Source organism: Topomyia yanbarensis, chromosome 2 (genome assembly GCF_030247195.1).
Source record: "Topomyia yanbarensis strain Yona2022 chromosome 2, ASM3024719v1, whole genome shotgun sequence".
Taxonomy (NCBI): Eukaryota; Metazoa; Arthropoda; class Insecta; order Diptera; family Culicidae; genus Topomyia; species Topomyia yanbarensis.
Genome location: NC_080671.1, coordinates 122,597,858 through 122,611,046, shown reverse-complemented (window position 1 = coordinate 122,611,046; position 13,189 = coordinate 122,597,858). Strand labels below are relative to the sequence as shown.

The following is a 13,189-nucleotide window of genomic DNA, read 5'->3' as shown; positions in this document are numbered from 1 at the left end:
TTTAGATGATCTATTGGTCTTCAATCGTGCTCACCGCAAACCCCTTAAATAAAAAAGGCGTTCGGGGAAAAAGCCATAACTCCGCCAATTATCAACATATTTTCATAAACTTATGCTTGTTTATTTCATTGAAAAATGTACTTACAAAATACTATAAGATTGATGAAATGAAATCATTGCTTTATGCCTTTACGTAAATTCAAACTTTCTTGACATTTTTCTCACAAAAAGGTATGTAACCCCTTAAGCTACAACCGCGTCAAATAAACGATTTGAAATAAAATATGAGAACGAGTAATAGCTATTATATATAGAAAACCACAACTCAGCTCATTTATCGGCTTCTCGTATATGTATAAATGCGGGATCACTGTAAAAACTGATCACACATCACATTATCCACGATCACCCTATTTAGTGACACTCAGCACTCCGATCACGAAGCTCAATAAGCAAACAGCTGCAAGAATTACCAAAGTATTAGGCTGTGCACGCTGACGAAGTCGACATAAAAAAGACTTTTACTTTGAGCCGTGTTTACCAACACTGCCATTTAACTGTGAAGCAATGTTTGTAAACACGGCTCACAGTGAAAGTCAAATTATGTCGACTTGCTGGTCGACTTCGTCTGCGTGCACAGGCTGATTCTTCCCGAACTCAACTGCTGAGAACTTTTTCTCTCGCTTCTTCTACAACCGTTGATATACTACCAGGTACCAGATCCGATACGTACGTGCATAGTAGAACGACATGTTTGAGAACACCCAAGCTGAGTGCTATGGCGCCACGCTCCGCGGTAGCTACATCGATGATGCCGTCGGTAGCGTTCTCTTCCCAACCAGCGCTAGCAGTAGCACAAGTACCTACGTAGATACGAAGGGCCCCTGTTGCTTTCGGGGTTCTGTCTGGAATAAAACCATTACCCCGTTCTAGCCGGTCAATTAGTATCAGTTCAGTGCTCGGTCGAGATCGATCTTATTAGCCAAACCGGACTCGTATAATAAAACTACACACCACTAGTTGCATCCGCGTCATCGGGTATCAATCGTGCTTTATCGTCTACTAGTGATTCGCGTGCTTTTCAGAAGTGAACAATATACGATATAATAGAACGGTGTGTTGTGTGTCCTTTGTGTGAATATATCTGCCCGTCTGCCTGCCTGCCTATCCGATCTTCTATTTCGGGTATTTTACCGCTGGTATCCCTATTGTGTGAGATTTTGTGTGTTCTCACCAGTTGCTGCGAAAATTGACTAATTTATTTTCGAGTCTTTAGAGATATTGAAATTTCTGCTTCTAACTGTGATTTCGTGCAAACAATAAACTGAAATCAGAACTGCGTGTGTTTAGTTGTGAATATTGTAACGTTGGGCATGGTTCTTGAAAACTTGGGCACAGTAGAGGTCGATTAATGAGAATTCCTAAAAGTAGTGCACGTACGTTAGTATTAATAAACTTATGCACACAAGCTTGCCTGGATTGCCGTATTCTACTGGAAATATCTACTGGAATCGGCCGTTATCGAATTTGTCTTTTAGGTTAAAATAAATCTTTATTTTCACGAAAAGATTCAATTTTTGTCAAAAACAAAGACAACGGTTGCTTTACTGAAGTGAATATTTTGACTAAGGCTGATAGCTTCCTTAAAACCGGATGAATAGAAGCATTTTCCATGAACAAAAACTGCAAAACAAGCTTTTCCTGCCTTTACCTTGCCTGTTTACGAAGGTGGAAAACTGATGTGATAATTTTTGATACACTGGAACGCGAATTTCTGAACACCTATCAGAGTCATCCGATAATATAACCTTGATGTAACATTCCAATAGTAATCAGCTTTACGCTTCACCCTTGTTCCATTTTCAAATAGCTTCAGCCAAATTAGATTTCATTTTACATCGTTTCATTGTGCCCTCTTTGAGACATGGGCAGAATCAGATCATCGCTTCGCTTTCCAGGAGTATGGCCTTATTTTACGTAAACAATACACATAATTCTTAAAAAAGACATTCTGAATTGAAAAGATTAAATGTATAAAAATTACATTGTGTAGAAATAGAACAGTGACGATATTTGGCGTTATTAAGGGTGTTGGTTTCTTGTTTGCTAAATTGATCATGGCTGCCAGGCCATAATGGTCCGAATCCATAATTTAGGAAGACAAAAATGTTTATAGCCAAACCTTATATTTTAGAGCAACTATGTTCTCAGGACAAATAATCAGTATCAAATAGACCATCTTCAGATGTAGATGGTATTAGACTGGCTCTTATTGTTAGGGTGTTTCAATAATTATTTTCTGAATGTGGAGAGATAGAATATTGCAGTGTTCAGCAACATTGTAGAGTAACTTATACCAGGCAGCTTTGCCGAAGTTGTATCTTCCAAGATTATCATTTTGTAACTATTTTTTTGAGCAACTTAGGGTTTTGCTAACAAAAACGATTTTTGCACTAACATTTTTGTCTTTTATTTCTCGTAAATGCTGCCTTCGGACAACTTTTAAAGATCGTTGAAACAATTGTTTTATTCCCGTACCTACCAGAGATTCAGTTATAGGAACTATTTTTAATGGGTTTGCCATCCAATGTTGCAACGAAATTTTCAGGTCACAATAGTCGACGAATTCTTATTGGGTATTCGACGGATGGTCTTCATGCAATTTGTGTCTCATACGTTTTCTCCACATTCTGTCTTACTTTAAACTGATGATTTGCTATAAGTGATTATTTATTTATTCGTCAATCAATTGTAGACTACATTATACAAACTTTAATTGCCTATATACTATACAGTACACTATTCCTATGTACTATAATGCCGCAAAGAGTTGAAAAACTGTTTTAAGCTTGTTCGGGGCATGCTGAGTGATATGGTCAATACCACCCACCCAATACCTCCCACACAAACAAAACAAGACCGCATTGATCATTAACCAACGTAGTTTTGATTTCCTGGGAATAGAGCATCAAAAAGTATTTTGAAGAATGCAAGTTGCAACCTTCGAATGGTTGCGTACTTAATTCGATCAAAGAGATATTGGAAGACCAAAGAATGTAGGATTTTGTGTAAGCAGACCCTTTGCAACGCAGCGGGACGTATACGTCCCACCTACTTCTCCTAAGTTTTTATTGGATTTCTAGTTAGCGTTGACATATAAATACGAAATTTTTCTTTTAATCAATTCTTAGGGATGTAAGGAGTACAACTAGCACAAACAATTTTGTGAATTTGTTAATTACTTATTAGTTATAAATTCGGCTGTGTCTGAACTAAAAGTCCTAGAGATCGAAATTATTTTTTTTGCGAGTATCTCAAACATTGAACTAAATAATAGATTTTTTGCAGAATTTTTCGTAAGTCAGTTTTTTCGAAAATAAATTATCAAGATATGAAAAATTGGAGTTCATTATTATGTTGGCCTATAAAAGACTCTGAGAGACAGGGATAACTTTTCAACTAGCATAAAAATAGATTATGTGGTTTTTGAGGTAGCTGATTACGATTCTGATAACAGAATTTGAAAATTTAAAATGGCGGCTACACAATGGCTGCCATTTTTAGCCAAGCACAGTCGCCATATTGAATCCGCCGTTTTGAATTTTACATTTTCAGCGAAACAGTGACCGCGAAAACCCCCTTGTAAGCAGGTTTGGGCCATTTTTGTCTTCCTAAATTGTGGATTCGGATCACTGCTCAATCGAAACACGAAGCTTGTGAACACATTGTGTAAAAATATCGCTTGTGGGCACGTGGTGAAAAGTACAACAAATTTGCCATAGCGCACTTATCTGATTGTTGCATCGATCTACTTCAAGTGAAACCTGTAGTTTTTTCAAGTGATTCATTCTGTTGCACACACTCACAAGTCCCGTGTCTGCTCTGATGACGGTGTATCTCAATCGTATCTAAAACCATTATCAAATGAGACATGTAGTGTCAAACAAGGAAATGTTTACATTTTTATAGAAAATATATTAAATAACATTCCGAAGGGTTAAGGCTTGGACATATATACTGATTGCAGTTGAGAATCGGAATAGTGCACGGAAAAATTGTTCCCAAAATCGTGAATAAAGTGCTATGAATTCTGAAACAATCACGGTTTTACGTTACAAAAACAGAATCATGAACAAAAATCATAAAATCATGTGTTTTATAATTATGCTCAATTTTCCTTCAGTAACAGCTATATGACGCTTTCATTAGTGGAGATATTTGTTTTAGTTTTGTGAACTTTAGTCACGGTTTCTGCCATGTCATTACCAAATCGTGTACTAGTTCACAACATTATGAATATTATTCATAAAACCAAAGGTTAACTCGTGTTTTCATTCGTAGATTCATGAACGTTATTCAAAGTAGATGACGTAAACTGGTCCATGACTTATTGCATCTTGGACATGATCTGGTTTTCGTGGCTGTGAATTAGTTCACAAAATCAAACCATATTTTCTCGTGCACTATCTCACGAAACTCGGAATATTATTCATGAACCCTTTCACTGAATGTAAACTAGTTCATGATTCCTAATGTATTAGTCACCATTTAACATCCCTGCCCGTGAAATAGTTCACAAAATTCAAAATATTATTCATGTATACGTGAACTAACTCATGATTTCTAGCGAATAGGTCACAACTCACGCTCGTGAAATACACCCAGGTTTTTTACGCGTTAATTGGAAAATCCGCGTAAAAAAAACCGCGTTAATTCGAAAATCCGCCTAAAAAAACTCTCAGCAAAAGACTTAGAATATTTTTGGAAGTTTTTTTTGCGCGGATTTCGCAATTAACACGGTTTTTGCAAAAAATATTCTAATTCCTTTTGAATGCTAAAGACTTAGAAGATTTTCGGAAAGGAGGAAGAAACGGGTCTGGAAGACTCCTTATGGCCCACACCCCAACAATATGGGTATTTTTGGAATGGTATTGAAGGGTAGGTGCCAGAAATTGATTTTGACGCCATTTTGAAATCAAAGATGGCGACTTCCGGTTTAACGAAATTCGCTAATACCCAATCAATGTGGGTATTTTCGAAATGGTCTTGAAGAGTAGGGGCCAGAAATTAATTTTTGACGCCATTTTGAAATCAAAGATGGCGACTTCCGGTTTAGCAAAATTCGCTATAACTCAATCAATATGGATATTTTCGGAATGGTCTTGAAGAGTAGGTGTCAGAAATTGATTTTTGACGCCATTTTGAAATCCAAGATGGCGACTTCCGGTTTAGCAAAATTCGCTGTAACCCAATCAATATGGGTATTTTCGGAATAGTCTTGACGAGTAGGTGCCAGAAATAAATAAATCTGCACCTTCCCTGCAAGGTTTTCCATGAAAATTGATTTTGACGCCATTTTCAAATCCCAAATGGCGACTTCCGGCTTAGCGAGATTCTCTACAACTCACTCAACATGAGTATTTTCGGAATGGTTTTGACGAGTAGCAGACAAACGGTTGGCGTCATTTTAAAATTCTAGATGGCGACTTCCGGTTTACCGAAAATCCCGCATGAAAAATTTGGGCAATCATCTAAATTACCCTCAAATATAAGATCTAATCATAAACCAGCAAAATGCAAAATATTTTTATGTGTTCATCCAGGAAAGTGTGGTGAGAATGGAAGAGAGAGAGAGAGAAGGGAAAGAGACGTATGTGGTGTGAGTTGGGGTTTGAATTTATTCAAATTAAACATATTGCTCAAATTTAAGTAAATTCAACTGTTTAATTAAAACTATTTGTATTACAACTTCAACTTTCAAAAATACCATTAGTGATTGGGTTATAGCGAATTTTGCGAAATCGGAAATCGCCATCTTGGATTTAAAAATGACGCCAAAAATCAATTTTTGGAACCTACTCGTTAAATCATTCCAAAAACACTCATATTGACTGGGTTATAGTGAATGTGGCTAACCCGGAAGTAACCATCTTGGAATTCACAATGGCGTCAAATATCGATCTTTGTGTACTACTCGTCAAGACCATTCCGAAAATACCCATATTAATTGGGTTATAGCGAATTTCAATAAACCGCAAGTCGCCATTTTTGATTTCAAAATGGCGTTAAAAATCAATTTCTGGTACCTACTCCTCAAGACCATTCCGAAAATACCCATATTGTTGACGTGCAGGCTATAAGAAATCTTCCAAACCCGTCTCTTCCATCTTTCCGAACATCTTCTAAGTTTTTTGCATTCAAAAGGACTGAAATCTGAGGTCCTGAAATCGTAAACATAGATCGCGTTTCTCTGTCGAAAAATGGATAGGAAATTCAATAATAATATATCACGGTAAGTTACCTTGACCTTGCTAGAAAAAATGAATAGAGGCAGCTTCAGGTCTAGAACCAATAGTCTACTCATTAAAACATCTTTTTACAATTTACACCATAACGACACATGATTACTAGCTGTTCGAATGAGCTATTTAAACTTGTGATCATTGCAATGTGGCAGCATGGGGACGTTGGTATCTGTTATTCAAGTTATCTCTGCACTGTGTAACCAACAACGTGTAGCTGTGGGGCGCGATATTGTATTGAATAAGTATGAGCTTGTTTGTACACTAACGAAATATTTGGGAGCTTTCGCTCACAGTTCGACTGCAAAAAAACCAGATGCATTTACGCTCCCGACGATTCGTTTTGAGTGTATGCCATATATAAACCAGCGTGTACCCAAATTATGAACAAGAATCATAACAAAAACTAACCAACCATTGGAATGTAACGCCAGCTATATTTTTAGTGCGAAGTAGTTTTTTTGAACACAAATAGTTTCATGATTACGAGGTTAGTTATCTATTATTTCAGGAACTTGGTCACGATTTTCGTTAATCGTCAGTTCACGAAATTTTTTGTTCATGAATTTATTAACGGATTTTTTCCATGTGAACATGCAATATTTTGATATTCAACTCTAGACCAACATGTGAAAAGGGCGGATGTCCAAATGAGAGTCTTTCTGTGTTTACTTTCTCTTTCGATTATTATGGCGTCAACATAAAACTTTTCAACATTGTTTCAATGAATATTGAAAAACTGATGTCGTCTAGCATATTAGGAGCAAACGTAGAAGAGGCCGAATTATTGACGGAAGAGAGAGTCAACAAAAAGAGACTCTCATTTGGACTTCCGCCCTTTTCTCATGTTGGTCTAGAACTACAACCTGTATACATTGTTATATTTAGAAATTTTAGCTCTATACATGTATGTAGAAAAAGAACTTTTTTTCTTTATTAAATGGCCCAAGAGAACGTGTTTTTTTTTGTGCTAAAATTATAGTTAAATAAGGAATAAGCCAACCACGAGTTTGTTTACAAGTCTGAAGAATTTATATTGAATTGACATTGCCCGCAAACATTCCATACAGACGAAAACACAATTAATTCTATCGTTCATCGTTCAAGCAGCTATTGTGTCAACAATCTTTCCATAATCGACAGCACGTATCCAGAGACGGATGGTTATACATACGTACATCAACCGAGAATGTGTAGCTGACGACGAATGTTACCGTCTCGACTAGCTATTTCTTGTTGCTGTATATCCCAATTTGGTCTTTTGTTTAGTATAATGAACCGTCTTTTACTGAGCACGTTGGTACAGAGAAGCCGATTTTGACTAACTCTAAACCTATGTGCAAGATTGTTGATAAACGTTGGAAACTGGCGAAAGTGAAATGCCTGTGAATAAGTCTACTATATCCGAAGATATGCATATGTTGGTTCACTAGTGCAGGTTAGGTTTAATATGGTGCCACAACACGTTCTGGGTGGATGAAGTAAATATTTTTTTGCGCGGCAGAATTTGTCAACAAGTGAAACGTGGAAGCGCTACATGGTGGGGTTCTGCTGAAAATGTTATGAATTTCAGTTACATCATTATCATAGATAAATGCATTGTATTGTTGTTCTCTGGCTGCTCCAGGGAGGGATATGGGGGCCAATGCTGCCCCTTCCTATTCGACCAGAAGCTGTTATGATAAAAATACATTTTGCTTTCCCTACTTCAATATGTTAATATTTTAAAATTGATCAACGAATCAGTTTATTTTTTTTCTTTGTAACAATTTATTTAACCAAGTGTAGGCAAATTAATGAAATTTGGCTGCAAAAGTAATTTCGAATTTGTGCAAGCAATAACTAAAGTTTGTTTTGTATTAGGGTTGTGACACAGACACAGGTAATAACGGTATCGAAAAGTCGGGGGAATACGGACACATTTTGGATACCGAAATATCAGTACTCCATTAAAATCAGTACCGATATTTTCGGTACCATGCAGAACTTAAACTTGACGAGAATCAAGATGCCATCGTCTCCTGAAATCTATCCGGTGATAACGGGAGTCAAATAACAAATTAAATATAAAAATTAAGCAGTATAAATAAATGCAAATCGAGACAATAAAATTGTTGTTTGTCTCAATTTCATCAATCAGCAATGCTTTTGAGAAGCTGTGATAATTTTAGCAGAGAGAGAACTGTTTGCTAATTTTTTTGTGCTGCCAGACTTTCTATACATGCCGTTGTAGAGTGTTGTTGAAAACTCGTACGTTACAAACTGGAAACTAACTTTACTCCACAGTTTTACTCTTTGATGGGGACATATTTGAACGCTGATCGACCTTTTCAATATTAGAGCCTATTGCAAAATTTTGATCAGTAATGTGGCATTAGATGTTAAGCGGTTATGTATAACTTCCATCGTATTGAACGGACTATTTTAACTTATGAGTCGAAAATAATTACAACGATCTTATATTGAATTTCAAAGTGTTTACAACGAATGAAAAACGTAATTTTTTGAGAATTTTCAAAGGCAAGGTTCTCATTATTCGCTGTGTGCCGACATAATTAGTTTGTTATGTCACGTCTGGTTTCGGTTTGCTGTTTAATCATATTTATTTTGAAATTGCTATCCGCACGGATCGCTTTGAATGTTGATGGGGGAAATAGGGCTTCTAGTATCCACCAACGCTGCTAAAAACTATTTGCATCAAAAAGCACGGCAAACAACTGAATCAAAGAAGGCGCCGCATTAGAAAAAAGTTCTGGTAAGACAAATCGTAATGCGATTTTGAAACCAGACCTCGGAAGCTCACGTCACGTCATGCCTTCGATATAGTATTCCAAGCTGTACGACTTTTAACTATTAATCTTGGTCTGGCGGTTCAGAGGGTAAGGCGTGGGTCTTATACGCCATCCGTCGTGTGTTCGAGCCACCGCCAGATTCTTAGTAGGCTACTCGTAAAAGCCCTGTGCATTACTAAAACCTGGTTGCAAAGTCTGCCGAAACGAGAACTATAGAGCTAAACATACTCATATCGGCATGATAGAAGGTTTTCTGTAAGTTTACAACTAATTCTCTGCTCTTCATATCTTTCGTTTCTCTTTGCCTTTAATTTGCCGAAAAAGCCTACAAAATCGATACAGTAGAAGTTTGCCGCTATCTAAACTTAGTAACATATTGGCCTATTATTCGAAAGTGATTCGATGTTTAACCTGCATTAGAAGCCGCGCCATTTTGTGACTTCGTCATGCTAAGAATCTTTTTTAATAAGATTCGTTGGCAAAATATTGAGTTCAGTGTATCAAACGATTAGAGTAGCCCAGAAAACGTCCTGTTAATTTCTATTTCAATATTGCAACAAAACTCAAATTCAAATCTTTTATTAATTCGTGCACGTGATTTTCTATTTAGAGCGGAGACCTTCTTTCGCGGTGGGGATACAGTTGTCTGCTCGTCTACTGCATCTTTGGGGTTATTTGCTTCTCTCATGTCTCACGTTGATGTCTTCATAGTTAAAGCTGTATTGATGACTATGTTCGGATGTTGTTTCTTGCTTCTTGCACTTCCGCATGAGCAACGTAAACCCGTCGTAATTGTTATTAACGTCCTCGCCGATAGTGTTAACAGTTGATTTTGGGGTGCTGGATGCTGTTTTTCAGTTTACATTATGGCCTAAACAACTGTCACAAATTTGGCAAGCGTTTGTAGTTCAGTTATCTGGTAACTTGTATCTGTATCTTTGTATTGCGCAAAGATTGTTCATAATATGACGTCTGATTTCAATACATACACGTAGGAATTTGCCTGTTATGTACGCATACCGTGGTTTATTTAATAGTTCCGTGATTTTTGAGTTGTATAGCCAAGAAGGGTTTTTCGTTTCGCATTCTAAGCATAAAGAAATTTCTCCAAGTATCAGGTGAAACAGATTCTACTTCTCCGTATTGCGACATGCATTTTACAATTAGGTTAGGAGGAGTATGCGGTCATATCTCCTTACTTTTATATTGTCATTTATCATATACGCGGGAATCTTGCTATTACGTTCGACCACGTGTTTTAGGCTGTTCGGCAAAACGAATATGTCTGACTGGTCTAACATGTTGAATGAGATTCCCAATTCTATCAAGTATCTTCCCGGAATGGAAATTTTCTTGATGGACCCTGGTTGTTGGCGAAATATTCGAAATGTATCTGGTTACTTTTTCTTGAAGGTTAAGGCTATGTCTGCTAATTGAACCAGTCCGTTTCGTTTTGTTAACTGGTTTTGTTGTGGATCAAAATATTAATTATCTTTTAGATAAATCGTTCAGCTCACACCTTTGTAGGGGTATGAGGTGGGACCATCATCATCATCAAAATCAGTGCTGCATTGAAGATAGGCGACTACTTAATCTAGAAAATATTCCGAATCAACGAAAACTCATTTGTATAGAACAATGTTCAAAGTCAACGATCGCGGCGTAGGATCGGATCAACGATCCTACATCAACTTTACTCACTATGGCAAGAACAAATACGTTTCCTTTGTTCTCGAGATCATGCGTACAAGATGGAGAGGTTTGTAGTTATCGTTCACTTGACTCGGTTGTAGGTCTGACTCAGGCAGAAGTAGACTGAAGACCAGGTATTGTTATTGTATCTCAGAGGAATATTTATTAAAATCAGTCATTGCATTTATCGCTCATATGAGTAAATGCGTCCGGATAATTTGCTTCTGCGACAATAAAAACTCACATTTTCACACAAAAAGTTATTGGCACTCACACAACCTCTCCGGATAAATACAACGTGTTATTTCTCCGGATAAATAAATCCGCCGGAAAATGAGCGAATGAGTTTATCACGGTATCCTTTTTATGCTCGCTGCCTTGCTATCGCTATATTTTCAAAACACGAAAAAACAAGCCTGTCGTATTTCTTTGCCGCTGTTCGTTGAAATTAAGTGTATATTTTGACGTTTTCATTGATTTTCACAGAATTAAAATATTATCATCTTCTCCGGTGAGAAGGAAAAAATCAAATAATTTTTTTCCGGAAAATTATTCTCATGCTATTTGTGGAAACGGAGAATTTTGCAACTCATCTTATCTCGGAAAAGTTGGACATCGGATAAGTCTCTTCTCGCGTGAGTGAGAGAGAAGTACAATGCTTTAAAATGAATTGGATGGCGTAAAATAGTTCATGCTTTCTGAAACTGTGTTAGCATCGATTTTCTTAACGGCTTTAGGAGCGGCCGGTGATTTAAATTTATCTCTAGCAATCGCAATTTTGGGTCTACTACAATTTTAACTTAAAAATATGTACTTTAACCCTCCGCTGCCCAACCCCACCCTTTGGCGGGTTACGGGAAAAACGCTAAAGAATACTCAAAACACAATTGTATGCTGTCACAACTATGAAAACCCCTTCACAACATACCCATTAATCATACGAATACATTGTTTGCATTTTGAAATCACTATGCTGAATGCATTCAACGTTAAAATATGAAAATTTGAGGAAATGAAAACAAAACTATTTTCTGAACGACAGTGTAATTTAGTTCAAAAATGTTAATGCTTTTTTAAATTTTTGGAGAAAATAAAAAATATTTTTAAGTTGCTAGCTTGTAGTACTCCTCTGTAGCTGTGAAAGTATGTTGTGAACGATGAGGAAGTAAAAGTTATTAGCAATAAAATCTTGACTCGTAAAATGGCCTTGTTGGACATTTTTGAGGATTAAATGAAAAATCCGTAGCTCTCGTGAGCTGGCAATATATTTTTCGGTTTTCTCATTACAAAAACAATCTACAAAAGCTTTTTTAAGCAAAACAAATATTTGGGCAGCAAAGGGTTAATTTTATTTTTATTTTCTCAAATAAAACTCATTCCCGATGGAAAAACACAGTGTTATGCTTAAGGTTAATAACACCGCTTCGGTAACAGTATTTGATTTAATTTTGAAAAACGTAGGCACAATAGCAACAATAACAAGATGATTGAGCAAGAAGTCGTTGCTACTTCCCATCCAAATCAAAAAATATCCAACGCCGCATTGCGCCGCCGATGATTTTAACGAGCGGCATCACGCTGATACGCCGCCGTCGCCGCACAGTGGGGCGAAACTGAAAAAAAACGGTCAAAAGTCTTTCCTAAGTTTCACAGATGTTTCCATGTTTTGATGTCTTCAGGAAAGTTTCCTAGGACAACATCCTACATCTTTTAGGATAAGCAGCTTAATTTTTCTTAAGGTGCAACTGCCATCCAAAAATTTTTTTTAACTCGATGACCAAAAAATCATTGGAGTCTTCAGAAAAGTTATGTGTTTTAACGATATCTAAAACTTTCTAGAACATGTCAATGAAGAAAAAATTAAGTTATAGAAGTGAAAGTGAAATTTTAAGGTGCAACGTACATATCTCTTAAGCAAAAATAATTAGATGGCAGATATGTTCATCAAATTTGTTCAAAATAAAGTGCTCTACAAGATTCCTTGCAAAAAAAAATTTTTGGTTTCGAGTTAAAAAAATTTTTTTTGGATGGCAGTTGCATCTTTAGAAAAATCAAGGTGCTTATCCTAAAAGATGTAGGATGTTGTCCTAGAAAACTTTCCTGAAGACATCAAAACATGGAAACATCTGTGAAACTCAGGAAAGACTTTTGACCGTCTTTTTTTAGTTTCGCCCCACTTTGCGCTGGCCCAAATCACACCAACACCGCTGATAACGAAATTTTTCATCGGCGCACACCTCTACTTTTAGTATCCATATAGATATCACACCTATCCACAAAAAAAAGTTTTTTTTATCGTAATTTTCTATCGCTCAGTAATGGGTTTGAAGTACATCAATAAGTTTTCATTTTTAGTGATGAAGCAAAAAATCAATTATGGCGAATTAACTTAACTTGGGTAAC

At 36.6% G+C, this 13,189-nt stretch overlaps 1 protein-coding gene across 4 annotated transcripts in view; it reads left to right on the top strand.

Annotated features, from left to right (window-relative positions):
- LOC131680124 (nocturnin) overlaps nucleotides 1-13,189 on the top strand; it is a 94,643-nt gene that overhangs the window by 20,381 nt on the left and 61,073 nt on the right. For 2 of the 4 annotated variants that reach the window (XM_058960845.1, XM_058960844.1), the window contains exon 1: nucleotides 863-1,114. The exons of 1 other annotated variant lie outside the window; for it this stretch is intronic. The gene's annotated coding sequence lies outside the window, so the exon portion shown is untranslated. Of the gene's footprint in view, nucleotides 1-862; nucleotides 1,115-13,189 lie in introns of those variants that run through there. One more of the 4 variants, XM_058960842.1, reaches the window with a different exon arrangement.